General features: G+C 50.2%; 23 non-coding genes across 23 annotated transcripts; all 23 read right to left on the reverse strand.

Moving 5' to 3' along the window:
- Positions 1-63: 63 nt before the first annotated feature.
- LOC128369889 (5S ribosomal RNA) lies at positions 64-182 on the reverse strand. The gene has a single exon (XR_008322053.1). It is a non-coding gene; the product is annotated as a 5S ribosomal RNA (ribosomal RNA).
- A 413-nt stretch (positions 183-595) lies between these two features.
- LOC128370495 (5S ribosomal RNA) lies at positions 596-714 on the reverse strand. Its single transcript, XR_008322593.1, has one exon. It is a non-coding gene; the product is annotated as a 5S ribosomal RNA (ribosomal RNA).
- A 413-nt stretch (positions 715-1,127) lies between these two features.
- LOC128370562 (5S ribosomal RNA) lies at positions 1,128-1,246 on the reverse strand. Its single transcript, XR_008322655.1, has one exon. It is a non-coding gene; the product is annotated as a 5S ribosomal RNA (ribosomal RNA).
- A 414-nt stretch (positions 1,247-1,660) lies between these two features.
- On the reverse strand, positions 1,661-1,779 carry LOC128369890 (5S ribosomal RNA). Its single transcript, XR_008322054.1, has one exon. It is a non-coding gene; the product is annotated as a 5S ribosomal RNA (ribosomal RNA).
- Positions 1,780-2,192: 413 nt separating this feature from the next.
- On the reverse strand, positions 2,193-2,311 carry LOC128369941 (5S ribosomal RNA). The gene has a single exon (XR_008322102.1). It is a non-coding gene; the product is annotated as a 5S ribosomal RNA (ribosomal RNA).
- A 414-nt stretch (positions 2,312-2,725) lies between these two features.
- Positions 2,726-2,844, reverse strand: LOC128370550 (5S ribosomal RNA). The gene has a single exon (XR_008322644.1). It is a non-coding gene; the product is annotated as a 5S ribosomal RNA (ribosomal RNA).
- Positions 2,845-3,257: 413 nt separating this feature from the next.
- On the reverse strand, positions 3,258-3,376 carry LOC128370469 (5S ribosomal RNA). Its single transcript, XR_008322569.1, has one exon. It is a non-coding gene; the product is annotated as a 5S ribosomal RNA (ribosomal RNA).
- Positions 3,377-3,790: 414 nt separating this feature from the next.
- Positions 3,791-3,909, reverse strand: LOC128370470 (5S ribosomal RNA). Its single transcript, XR_008322570.1, has one exon. It is a non-coding gene; the product is annotated as a 5S ribosomal RNA (ribosomal RNA).
- A 412-nt stretch (positions 3,910-4,321) lies between these two features.
- On the reverse strand, positions 4,322-4,440 carry LOC128370472 (5S ribosomal RNA). Its single transcript, XR_008322571.1, has one exon. It is a non-coding gene; the product is annotated as a 5S ribosomal RNA (ribosomal RNA).
- A 413-nt stretch (positions 4,441-4,853) lies between these two features.
- Positions 4,854-4,972, reverse strand: LOC128370473 (5S ribosomal RNA). The gene has a single exon (XR_008322572.1). It is a non-coding gene; the product is annotated as a 5S ribosomal RNA (ribosomal RNA).
- Positions 4,973-5,385: 413 nt separating this feature from the next.
- On the reverse strand, positions 5,386-5,504 carry LOC128370516 (5S ribosomal RNA). Its single transcript, XR_008322613.1, has one exon. It is a non-coding gene; the product is annotated as a 5S ribosomal RNA (ribosomal RNA).
- A 413-nt stretch (positions 5,505-5,917) lies between these two features.
- LOC128370517 (5S ribosomal RNA) lies at positions 5,918-6,036 on the reverse strand. The gene has a single exon (XR_008322614.1). It is a non-coding gene; the product is annotated as a 5S ribosomal RNA (ribosomal RNA).
- A 413-nt stretch (positions 6,037-6,449) lies between these two features.
- LOC128370619 (5S ribosomal RNA) lies at positions 6,450-6,568 on the reverse strand. The gene has a single exon (XR_008322708.1). It is a non-coding gene; the product is annotated as a 5S ribosomal RNA (ribosomal RNA).
- Positions 6,569-6,982: 414 nt separating this feature from the next.
- On the reverse strand, positions 6,983-7,101 carry LOC128370637 (5S ribosomal RNA). Its single transcript, XR_008322725.1, has one exon. It is a non-coding gene; the product is annotated as a 5S ribosomal RNA (ribosomal RNA).
- A 412-nt stretch (positions 7,102-7,513) lies between these two features.
- On the reverse strand, positions 7,514-7,632 carry LOC128370474 (5S ribosomal RNA). Its single transcript, XR_008322573.1, has one exon. It is a non-coding gene; the product is annotated as a 5S ribosomal RNA (ribosomal RNA).
- Positions 7,633-8,045: 413 nt separating this feature from the next.
- LOC128370475 (5S ribosomal RNA) lies at positions 8,046-8,164 on the reverse strand. The gene has a single exon (XR_008322574.1). It is a non-coding gene; the product is annotated as a 5S ribosomal RNA (ribosomal RNA).
- A 413-nt stretch (positions 8,165-8,577) lies between these two features.
- LOC128369916 (5S ribosomal RNA) lies at positions 8,578-8,696 on the reverse strand. The gene has a single exon (XR_008322078.1). It is a non-coding gene; the product is annotated as a 5S ribosomal RNA (ribosomal RNA).
- Positions 8,697-9,110: 414 nt separating this feature from the next.
- On the reverse strand, positions 9,111-9,229 carry LOC128370620 (5S ribosomal RNA). Its single transcript, XR_008322709.1, has one exon. It is a non-coding gene; the product is annotated as a 5S ribosomal RNA (ribosomal RNA).
- Positions 9,230-9,642: 413 nt separating this feature from the next.
- LOC128369913 (5S ribosomal RNA) lies at positions 9,643-9,761 on the reverse strand. The gene has a single exon (XR_008322075.1). It is a non-coding gene; the product is annotated as a 5S ribosomal RNA (ribosomal RNA).
- A 414-nt stretch (positions 9,762-10,175) lies between these two features.
- On the reverse strand, positions 10,176-10,294 carry LOC128370476 (5S ribosomal RNA). The gene has a single exon (XR_008322575.1). It is a non-coding gene; the product is annotated as a 5S ribosomal RNA (ribosomal RNA).
- Positions 10,295-10,707: 413 nt separating this feature from the next.
- LOC128370477 (5S ribosomal RNA) lies at positions 10,708-10,826 on the reverse strand. The gene has a single exon (XR_008322576.1). It is a non-coding gene; the product is annotated as a 5S ribosomal RNA (ribosomal RNA).
- A 413-nt stretch (positions 10,827-11,239) lies between these two features.
- Positions 11,240-11,358, reverse strand: LOC128370478 (5S ribosomal RNA). Its single transcript, XR_008322577.1, has one exon. It is a non-coding gene; the product is annotated as a 5S ribosomal RNA (ribosomal RNA).
- A 413-nt stretch (positions 11,359-11,771) lies between these two features.
- On the reverse strand, positions 11,772-11,890 carry LOC128370479 (5S ribosomal RNA). Its single transcript, XR_008322578.1, has one exon. It is a non-coding gene; the product is annotated as a 5S ribosomal RNA (ribosomal RNA).
- Between the last annotated feature and the right edge of the window lie 194 nt (positions 11,891-12,084).

The raw sequence follows: 12,084 nt of genomic DNA on the forward strand, positions 1-12,084 counted from the left end.
AAGCCCTGTGTGCGGTGATGGAGCAACAGCGCCCTCCTTTGGTGACAGCTGAGAGGGAAAAAAAGCTTACAGCACCTGGTATTCCCAGGCGGACTACCATCCAAGTACTAACCAGGCCCGACCCTGCTTAGCTTCCGAGATCAGACGAGATCGGGCGTGTTCAGGGTGGTATGGCCGTAAGTTACGAAACAGGCCGCAGAAAGCCCATTTAAACATGCTGTGACACCACTGACAGTTGCTCACACCAGCTGAGTGGCGGATAATGGTGTCTCAGCCATCAAACACATGCTATCCTTTAACAGTACTTTGATAGGAATAGTTTTTTTTTTTCTGCGGAGAAACACACAGCTGGAAGGACTGCAACCTTGTTCCTCAGGCCATTTGTGTACATGCGGGATGATTGCAGGCTTTTTACAGGCTGTAACAGTGAGAACTGGAACCCTAAAAACTACTTGGAAAGTGAGGCGTCTCAGTGCCACCTCTCTGGCGTGCATTCAGACACAGCTGGAATGATTGCAGCTTTTGTTCCTCAAAGCCCTGTGTGCGGTGATGGAGCAACAGCGCCCTCCTTTGGTGACAGCTGAGAGCGAAAAAAAGCTTACAGCACCTGGTATTCCCAGGCGGTCTCCCATCCAAGTACTAACCAGGCCCGACCCTGCTTAGCTTCCGAGATCAGACGAGATCGGGCGTGTTCAGGGTGGTATGGCTGTAAGCTATAAAACAGGCCGCAGAAAGCCCATTTAAACATGCTCTGACACCACTGACAGTTGCCCACACCAGCTGAGTGGCGGATAATGGTGTCTCAGCCATCAAACACATGCTATCCTTTAACAGTACTTTGATAGGAATAGTTTTTTTTTTTCTGCGGAGAAACACACAGCTGGAAGGACTGCAACCTTGTTCCTCAGGCCATTTGTGTACATGCGGGATGATTGCAGGCTTTTTACAGGCTGTAACAGTGAGAACTGGAACCCTAAAAACTACTTGGAAAGTGAGGCGTCTCAGTGCCACCTCTCTGGCGTGCATTCAGACACAGCTGGAATGATTGCAGCTTTTGTTCCTCAAAGCCCTGTGTGCGGTGATGGAGCAACAGCGCCCTCCTTTGGTGACAGCTGAGAGGGAAAAAAAGCTTACAGCACCTGGTATTCCCAGGCGGTCTCCCATCCAAGTACTAACCAGGCCCGACCCTGCTTAGCTTCCGATATCAGATGAGATCGGGCGTGTTCAGGGTGGTATGGCCGTAAGCGACGAAACAGGCCGCAGAAAGCCCATTTAAACATGCTGTGACACCACTGACAGTTGCTCACACCAGCTGAGTGGCGGATAATGGTGTCTCAGCCATCAAACACATGCTATCCTTTAACAGTACTTTGATAGGAATAGTTTTTTTTCTTTCTGCGGAGAAACACACAGCTGGAAGGACTGCAACCTTGTTCCTCAGGCCATTTGTGTACATGCGGGATGATTGCAGGCTTTTTACAGGCTGTAACAGTGAGAACTGGAACCCTAAAAACTACTTGGAAAGTGAGGCGTCTCAGTGCCACCTCTCTGGCGTGCATTCAGACACAGCTGGAATGATTGCAGCTTTTGTTCCTCAAAGCCCTGTGTGCGGTGATGGAGCAACAGCGCCCTCCTTTGGTGACAGCTGAGAGGGAAAAAAAGCTTACAGCACCTGGTATTCCCAGGCGGACTACCATCCAAGTACTAACCAGGCCCGACCCTGCTTAGCTTCCGAGATCAGACGAGATCGGGCGTGTTCAGGGTGGTATGGCCGTAAGTTACGAAACAGGCCGCAGAAAGCCCATTTAAACATGCTGTGACACCACTGACAGTTGCTCACACCAGCTGAGTGGCGGATAATGGTGTCTCAGCCATCAAACACATGCTATCCTTTAACAGTACTTTGATAGGAATAGTTTTTTTTTTTCTGCGGAGAAACACACAGCTGGAAGGACTGCAACCTTGTTCCTCAGGCCATTTGTGTACATGCGGGATGATTGCAGGCTTTTTACAGGCTGTAACAGTGAGAACTGGAACCCTAAAAACTACTTGGAAAGTGAGGCGTCTCAGTGCCACCTCTCTGGCGTGCATTCAGACACAGCTGGAATGATTGCAGCTTTTGTTCCTCAAAGCCCTGTGTGCGGTGATGGAGCAACAGCGCCCTCCTTTGGTGACAGCTGAGAGGGAAAAATAGCTTACAGCACCTGGTATTCCCAGGCGGTCTCCCATCCAAGTACTAACCAGCCCCGACACTGCTTAGCTTCCGAGATCAGACGAGATCGGGCTTGTTCAGGGTGGTATGGCCGTAAGCTACGAAACAGGCCGCAGAAAGCCCATTTAAACATGCTGTGACACCACTGACAGTTGCTCACACCAGCTGAGTGGCGGATAATGGTGTCTCAGCCATCAAACACATGCTATCCTTTAACAGTACTTTGATAGGAATAGTTTGTTTTTTTTCTGCGGAGAAACACACAGCTGGAAGGACTGCAACCTTGTTCCTCAGGCCATTTGTGTACATGCGGGATGATTGCAGGCTTTTTACAGGCTGTAACAGTGAGAACTGGAACCCTAAAAACTACTTGGAAAGTGAGGCGTCTCAGTGCCACCTCTCTGGCGTGCATTCAGACACAGCTGGAATGATTGCAGCTTTTGTTCCTCAAAGCCCTGTGTGCGGTGATGGAGCAACAGCGCCCTCCTTTGGTGACAGCTGAGAGGGAAAAAAAGCTTACAGCACCTGGTATTCCCAGGCGGTCTCCCATCCAAGTACTAACCAGGCCCGACCCTGCTTAGCTTCCGAGATCAGACGAGATCGGGCGTGTTCAGGGTGGTATGGCCGTAAGTTACGAAACAGGCCGCAGAAAGCCCATTTAAACATGCTGTGACACCACTGACAGTTGCTCACACCAGCTGAGTGGCGGATAATGGTGTCTCAGCCATCAAACACATGCTATCCTTTAACAGTACTTTGATAGGAATAGTTTTTTTTTTTCTGCGGAGAAACACACAGCTGGAAGGACTGCAACCTTGTTCCTCAGGCCATTTGTGTACATGCGGGATGATTGCAGGCTTTTTACAGGCTGTAACAGTGAGAACTGGAACCCTAAAAACTACTTGGAAAGTGAGGCGTCTCAGTGCCACCTCTCTGGCGTGCATTCAGACACAGCTGGAATGATTGCAGCTTTTGTTCCTCAAAGCCCTGTGTGCGGTGATGGAGCAACAGCGCCCTCCTTTGGTGACAGCTGAGAGGGAAAAAAAGCTTACAGCACCTGGTATTCCCAGGCGGTCTCCCATCCAAGTACTAACCAGGCCCGACCCTGCTTAGCTTCCGAGATCAGACGAGATCGGGCGTGTTCAGGGTGGTATGGCCGTAAGCGACGAAACAGGCCGCAGAAAGCCCATTTAAACATGCTGTGACACCACTGACAGTTGCTCACACCAGCTGAGTGGCGGATAATGGTGTCTCAGCCATCAAACACATGCTATCCTTTAACAGTACTTTGATAGGAATAGTTGTTTTTTTTTCTGCGGAGAAACACACAGCTGGAAGGACTGCAACCTTGTTCCTCAGGCCATTTGTGTACATGCGGGATGATTGCAGGCTTTTTACAGGCTGTAACAGTGAGAACTGGAACCCTAAAAACTACTTGGAAAGTGAGGCGTCTCAGTGCCACCTCTCTGGCGTGCATTCAGACACAGCTGGAATGATTGCAGCTTTTGTTCCTCAAAGCCCTGTGTGCGGTGATGGAGCAACAGCGCCCTCCTTTGGTGACAGCTGAGAGGGAAAAAAAGCTTACAGCACCTGGTATTCCCAGGCGGTCTCCCATCCAAGTACTAACCAGGCCCGACCCTGCTTAGCTTCCGAGATCAGACGAGATCGGGCGTGTTCAGGGTGGTATGGCCGTAAGCGACGAAACAGGCCGCAGAAAGCCCATTTAAACATGCTGTGACACCACTGACAGTTGCTCACACCAGCTGAGTGGCGGATAATGGTGTCTCAGCCATCAAACACATGCTATCCTTTAACAGTACTTTGATAGGAATAGTTTTTTTTTTTCTGCGGAGAAACACACAGCTGGAAGGACTGCAACCTTGTTCCTCAGGCCATTTGTGTACATGCGGGATGATTGCAGGCTTTTACAGGCTGTAACAGTGAGAACTGGAACCCTAAAAACTACTTGGAAAGTGAGGCGTCTCAGTGCCACCTCTCTGGTGTGCATTCAGACACAGCTGGAATGATTGCAGCTTTTGTTCCTCAAAGCCCTGTGTGCGGTGATGGAGCAACAGCGCCCTCCTTTGGTGACAGCTGAGAGGGAAAAAAAGCTTACAGCACCTGGTATTCCCAGGCGGTCTCCCATCCAAGTACTAACCAGGCCCGACCCTGCTTAGCTTCCGAGATCAGACGAGATCGGGCGTGTTCAGGGTGGTATGGCCGTAAGCGACGAAACAGGCCGCAGAAAGCCCATTTAAACATGCTGTGACACCACTGACAGTTGCTCACACCAGCTGAGTGGCGGATAATGGTGTCTCAGCCATCAAACACATGCTATCCTTTAACAGTACTTTGATAGGAATAGTTTTTTTTTTTCTGCGGAGAAACACACAGCTGGAAGGACTGCAACCTTGTTCCTCAGGCCATTTGTGTACATGCGGGATGATTGCAGGCTTTTTACAGGCTGTAACAGTGAGAACTGGAACCCTAAAAACTACTTGGAAAGTGAGGCGTCTCAGTGCCACCTCTCTGGCGTGCATTCAGACACAGCTGGAATGATTGCAGCTTTTGTTCCTCAAAGCCCTGTGTGCGGTGATGGAGCAACAGCGCCCTCCTTTGGTGACAGCTGAGAGGGAAAAAAAGCTTACAGCACCTGGTATTCCCAGGCGGTCTCCCATCCAAGTACTAACCAGGCCCGACCCTGCTTAGCTTCCGAGATCAGACGAGATCGGGCGTGTTCAGGGTGGTATGGCCGTAAGCTACGAAACAGGCCGCAGAAAGCCCATTTAAACATGCTGTGACACCACTGACAGTTGCTCACACCAGCTGAGTGGCGGATAATGGTGTCTCAGCCATCAAACACATGCTATCCTTTAACAGTACTTTGATAGGAATAGTTGTTTTTTTTCTGCGGAGAAACACACAGCTGGAAGGACTGCAACCTTGTTCCTCAGGCCATTTGTGTACATGCGGGATGATTGCAGGCTTTTTACAGGCTGTAACAGTGAGAACTGGAACCCTAAAAACTACTTGGAAAGTGAGGCGTCTCAGTGCCACCTCTCTGGCGTGCATTCAGACACAGCTGGAATGATTGCAGCTTTTGTTCCTCAAAGCCCTGTGTGCGGTGATGGAGCAACAGCGCCCTCCTTTGGTGACAGCTGAGAGGGAAAAAAAGCTTACAGCACCTGGTATTCCCAGGCGGTCTCCCATCCAAGTACTGACCAGGCCCGACCCTGCTTAGCTTCCGAGATCAGACGAGATCGGGCGTGTTCAGGGTGGTATGGCCGTAAGCGACGAAACAGGCCGCAGAAAGCCCATTTAAACATGCTGTGACACCACTGACAGTTGCTCACACCAGCTGAGTGGCGGATAATGGTGTCTCAGCCATCAAACACATGCTATCCTTTAACAGTACTTTGATAGGAATAGTTGTTTTTTTTCTGCGGAGAAACACACAGCTGGAAGGACTGCAACCTTGTTCCTCAGGCCATTTGTGTACATGCGGGATGATTGCAGGCTTTTTACAGGCTGTAACAGTGAGAACTGGAACCCTAAAAACTACTTGGAAAGTGAGGCGTCTCAGTGCCACCTCTCTGGCGTGCATTCAGACACAGCTGGAATGATTGCAGCTTTTGTTCCTCAAAGCCCTGTGTGCGGTGATGGAGCAACAGCGCCCTCCTTTGGTGACAGCTGAGAGGGAAAAAAAGCTTACAGCACCTGGTATTCCCAGGCGGTCTCCCATCCAAGTACTAACCAGGCCCGACCCTGCTTAGCTTCCGAGATCAGACGAGATCGGGCGTGTTAAGGGTGGTATGGCCGTAAGCTATGAAACAGGCCGCAGAAAGCCCATTTAAACATGCTGTGACACCACTGACAGTTGCTCACACCAGCTGAGTGGCGGATAATGGTGTCTCAGCCATCAAACACATGCTATCCTTTAACAGTACTTTGATAGGAATAGTTTTTTTTTTTCTGCGGAGAAACACACAGCTGGAAGGACTGCAACCTTGTTCCTCAGGCCATTTGTGTACATGCGGGATGATTGCAGGCTTTTTACAGGCTGTAACAGTGAGAACTGGAACCCTAAAAACTACTTGGAAAGTGAGGCGTCTCAGTGCCACCTCTCTGGCGTGCATTCAGACACAGCTGGAATGATTGCAGCTTTTGTTCCTCAAAGCCCTGTGTGCGGTGATGGAGCAACAGCGCCCTCCTTTGGTGACAGCTGAGAGGGAAAAATAGCTTACAGCACCTGGTATTCCCAGGCGGTCTCCCATCCAAGTACTAACCAGGCCCGACACTGCTTAGCTTCCGAGATCAGACGAGATCGGGCGTGTTCAGGGTGGTATGGCCGTAAGCTACGAAACAGGCCGCAGAAAGCCCATTTAAACATGCTGTGACACCACTGACAGTTGCTCACACCAGCTGAGTGGCGGATAATGGTGTCTCAGCCATCAAACACATGCTATCCTTTAACAGTACTTTGATAGGAATAGTTGTTTTTTTTTCTGCGGAGAAACACACAGCTGGAAGGACTGCAACCTTGTTCCTCAGGCCATTTGTGTACATGCGGGATGATTGCAGGCTTTTTACAGGCTGTAACAGTGAGAACTGGAACCCTAAAAACTACTTGGAAAGTGAGGCGTCTCAGTGCCACCTCTCTGGCGTGCATTCAGACACAGCTGGAATGATTGCAGCTTTTGTTCCTCAAAGCCCTGTGTGCGGTGATGGAGCAACAGCGCCCTCCTTTGGTGACAGCTGAGAGGGAAAAAAAGCTTACAGCACCTGGTATTCCCAGGCGGTCTCCCATCCAAGTACTAACCAGGCCCGACCCTGCTTAGTTTCCGAGATCAGACGAGATCGGGCGTGTTCAGGGTGGTATGGCCGTAAGCGACGAAACAGGCCGCAGAAAGCCCATTTAAACATGCTGTGACACCACTGACAGTTGCTCACACCAGCTGAGTGGCGGATAATGGTGTCTCAGCCATCAAACACATGCTATCCTTTAACAGTACTTTGATAGGAATAGTTGTTTTTTTTCTGCGGAGAAACACACAGCTGGAAGGACTGCAACCTTGTTCCTCAGGCCATTTGTGTACATGCGGGATGATTGCAGGCTTTTACAGGCTGTAACAGTGAGAACTGGAACCCTAAAAACTACTTGGAAAGTGAGGCGTCTCAGTGCCACCTCTCTGGTGTGCATTCAGACACAGCTGGAATGATTGCAGCTTTTGTTCCTCAAAGCCCTGTGTGCGGTGATGGAGCAACAGCGCCCTCCTTTGGTGACAGCTGAGAGGGAAAAAAAGCTTACAGCACCTGGTATTCCCAGGCGGTCTCCCATCCAAGTACTAACCAGGCCCGACCCTGCTTAGCTTCCGAGATCAGACGAGATCGGGCGTGTTCAGGGTGGTATGGCCGTAAGCGACGAAACAGGCCGCAGAAAGCCCATTTAAACATGCTGTGACACCACTGACAGTTGCTCACACCAGCTGAGTGGCGGATAATGGTGTCTCAGCCATCAAACACATGCTATCCTTTAACAGTACTTTGATAGGAATAGTTTTTTTTTTTCTGCGGAGAAACACACAGCTGGAAGGACTGCAACCTTGTTCCTCAGGCCATTTGTGTACATGCGGGATGATTGCAGGCTTTTTACAGGCTGTAACAGTGAGAACTGGAACCCTAAAAACTACTTGGAAAGTGAGGCGTCTCAGTGCCACCTCTCTGGCGTGCATTCAGACACAGCTGGAATGATTGCAGCTTTTGTTCCTCAAAGCCCTGTGTGCGGTGATGGAGCAACAGCGCCCTCCTTTGGTGACAGCTGAGAGGGAAAAAAAGCTTACAGCACCTGGTATTCCCAGGCGGTCTCCCATCCAAGTACTAACCAGGCCCGACCCTGCTTAGCTTCCGAGATCAGACGAGATCGGGCGTGTTCAGGGTGGTATGGCCGTAAGCTACGAAACAGGCCGCAGAAAGCCCATTTAAACATGCTGTGACACCACTGACAGTTGCTCACACCAGCTGAGTGGCGGATAATGGTGTCTCAGCCATCAAACACATGCTATCCTTTAACAGTACTTTGATAGGAATAGTTGTTTTTTTTCTGCGGAGAAACACACAGCTGGAAGGACTGCAACCTTGTTCCTCAGGCCATTTGTGTACATGCGGGATGATTGCAGGCTTTTTACAGGCTGTAACAGTGAGAACTGGAACCCTAAAAACTACTTGGAAAGTGAGGCGTCTCAGTGCCACCTCTCTGGCGTGCATTCAGACACAGCTGGAATGATTGCAGCTTTTGTTCCTCAAAGCCCTGTGTGCGGTGATGGAGCAACAGCGCCCTCCTTTGGTGACAGCTGAGAGGGAAAAAAAGCTTACAGCACCTGGTATTCCCAGGCGGTCTCCCATCCAAGTACTAACCAGGCCCGACCCTGCTTAGCTTGCGAGATCAAACGAGATCTGGCGTGTTCAGGGTGGTATGGCCGTAAGCGATGAAACAGGCCGCAGAAAGCCCATTTAAACATGCTGTGACACCACTGACAGTTGCTCACACCAGCTGAGTGGCGGATAATGGTGTCTCAGCCATCAAACACATGCTATCCTTTAACAGTACTTTGATAGGAATAGTTGTTTTTTTTTCTGCGGAGAAACACACAGCTGGAAGGACTGCAACCTTGTTCCTCAGGCCATTTGTGTACATGCGGGATGATTGCAGGCTTTTTACAGGCTGTAACAGTGAGAACTGGAACCCTAAAAACTACTTGGAAAGTGAGGCGTCTCAGTGCCACCTCTCTGGCGTGCATTCAGACACAGCTGGAATGATTGCAGCTTTTGTTCCTCAAAGCCCTGTGTGCGGTGATGGAGCAACAGCGCCCTCCTTTGGTGACAGCTGAGAGGGAAAAAAAGCTTACAGCACCTGGTATTCCCAGGCGGTCTCCCATCCAAGTACTAACCAGGCCCGACACTGCTTAGCTTCCGAGATCAGACGAGATCGGGCGTGTTCAGGGTGGTATGGCCGTAAGCGACGAAACAGGCCGCAGAAAGCCCATTTAAACATGCTCTGACACCACTGACAGTTGCTCAGACCAGCTGAGTGGCGGATAATGGTGTCTCAGCCATCAAACACATGCTATCCTTTAACAGTACTTTGATAGGAATAGTTGTTTTTTTTCTGCGGAGAAACACACAGCTGGAAGGACTGCAACCTTGTTCCTCAGGCCATTTGTGTACATGCGGGATGATTGCAGGCTTTTTACAGGCTGTAACAGTGAGAACTGGAACCCTAAAAACTACTTGGAAAGTGAGGCGTCTCAGTGCCACCTCTCTGGCGTGCATTCAGACACAGCTGGAATGATTGCAGCTTTTGTTCCTCAAAGCCCTGTGTGCGGTGATGGAGCAACAGCGCCCTCCTTTGGTGACAGCTGAGAGGGAAAAAAAGCTTACAGCACCTGGTATTCCCAGGCGGTCTCCCATCCAAGTACTAACCAGGCCCGACACTGCTTAGCTTCCGAGATCAGACGAGAGCGGGCGTGTTCAGGGTGGTATGGCCGTAAGCTACGAAACAGGCCGCAGAAAGCCCATTTAAACATGCTGTGACACCACTGACAGTTGCTCACACCAGCTGAGTGGCGGATAATGGTGTCTCAGCCATCAAACACATGCTATCCTTTAACAGTACTTTGATAGGAATAGTTTTTTTTTTTTTTGCGGAGAAACACACAACTGGAAGGACTGCAACCTTGTTCCTCAGGCCATTTGTGTACATGTGGGATGATTGCAGGCTTTTTACAGGCTGTAACAGTGAGAACTGGAACCCTAAAAACTACTTGGAAAGTGAGGCGTCTCAGTGCCACCTCTCTGGCGTGCATTCAGACACAGCTGGAATGATTGCAGCTTTTGTTCCTCAAAGCCCTGTGTGCGGTGATGGAGCAACAGCGCCCTCCTTTGGTGACAGCTGAGAGGGAAAAAAAGCTTACAGCACCTGGTATTCCCAGGCGGTCTCCCATCCAAGTACTAACCAGGCCCGACCCTGCTTAGCTTCCGAGATCAGACGAGATCGGGCGTGTTCAGGGTGGTATGGCCGTAAGCTACGAAACAGGCCGCAGAAAGCCCATTTAAACATGCTGTGACACCACTGACAGTTGCTCACACCAGCTGAGTGGCGGATAATGGTGTCTCAGCCATCAAACACATGCTATCCTTTAACAGTACTTTGATAGGAATAGTTTTTTTTTTTCTGCGGAGAAACACACAGCTGGAAGGACTGCAACCTTGTTCCTCAGGCCATTTGTGTACATGCGGGATGATTGCAGGCTTTTTACAGGCTGTAACAGTGAGAACTGGAACCCTAAAAACTACTTGGAAAGTGAGGCGTCTCAGTGCCACCTCTCTGGCGTGCATTCAGACACAGCTGGAATGATTGCAGCTTTTGTTCCTCAAAGCCCTGTGTGCGGTGATGGAGCAACAGCGCCCTCCTTTGGTGACAGCTGAGAGGGAAAAAAAGCTTACAGCACCTGGTATTCCCAGGCGGTCTCCCATCCAAGTACTAACCAGGCCCGACCCTGCTTAGCTTCCGAGATCAGACGAGATCGGGCGTGTTCAGGGTGGTATGGCCGTAAGCGACGAAACAGGCCGCAGAAAGCCCATTTAAACATGCTGTGACACCACTGACAGTTGCTCACACCAGCTGAGTGGCGGATAATGGTGTCTCAGCCATCAAACACATGCTATCCTTTAACAGTACTTTGATAGGAATAGTTTTTTTTTTTCTGCGGAGAAACACACAGCTGGAAGGACTGCAACCTTGTTCCTCAGGCCATTTGTGTACATGCGGGATGATTGCAGGCTTTTTACAGGCTGTAACAGTGAGAACTGGAACCCTAAAAACTACTTGGAAAGTGAGGCGTCTCAGTGCCACCTCTCTGGCGTGCATTCAGACACAGCTGGAATGATTGCAGCTTTTGTTCCTCAAAGCCCTGTGTGCGGTGATGGAGCAACAGCGCCCTCCTTTGGTGACAGCTGAGAGGGAAAAAAAGCTTACAGCACCTGGTATTCCCAGGCGGTCTCCCATCCAAGTACTAACCAGGCCCGACCCTGCTTAGCTTCCGAGATCAGACGAGATCGGGCGTGTTCAGGGTGGTATGGCCGTAAGCGACGAAACAGGCCGCAGAAAGCCCATTTAAACATGCTGTGACACCACTGACAGTTGCTCACACCAGCTGAGTGGCGGATAATGGTGTCTCAGCCATCAAACACATGCTATCCTTTAACAGTACTTTGATAGGAATAGGTTTTTTTTTTCTGCGCAGAAACACACAGCTGGAAGGACTGCAACCTTGTTCCTCAGGCCATTTGTGTACATGCGGGATGATTGCAGACTTTTTACAGGCTGTAACAGTGAGAACTGGAACCCTAAAAACTACTTGGAAAGTGAGGCGTCTCAGTGCCACCTCTCTGGCGTGCATTCAGACACAGCTGGAATGATTGCAGCTTTTGTTCCTCAAAGCCCTGTGTGCGGTGATGGAGCAACAGCGCCCTCCTTTGGTGACAGCTGAGAGGGAAAAAAAGCTTACAGCACCTGGTATTCCCAGGCGGTCTCCCATCCAAGTACTAACCAGGCCCGACCCTGCTTAGCTTCCGAGATCAGACGAGATCGGGCGTGTTCAGGGTGGTATGGCCGTAAGCGACGAAACAGGCCGCAGAAAGCCCATTTAAACATGCTGTGACACCACTGACAGTTGCTCACACCAGCTGAGTGGCGGATAATGGTGTCTCAGCCATCAAACACATGCTATCCTTTAACAGTACTTTGATAGGAATAGTTTTTTTTTTCTGCGGAAAAACACACAGCTGGAAGGACTGCAACCTTGTTCCTCAGG

The sequence above is a fragment of the Scomber japonicus genome, chromosome 12 (assembly GCF_027409825.1).
Source record: "Scomber japonicus isolate fScoJap1 chromosome 12, fScoJap1.pri, whole genome shotgun sequence".
Classification (NCBI taxonomy): domain Eukaryota; kingdom Metazoa; phylum Chordata; class Actinopteri; order Scombriformes; family Scombridae; genus Scomber; species Scomber japonicus.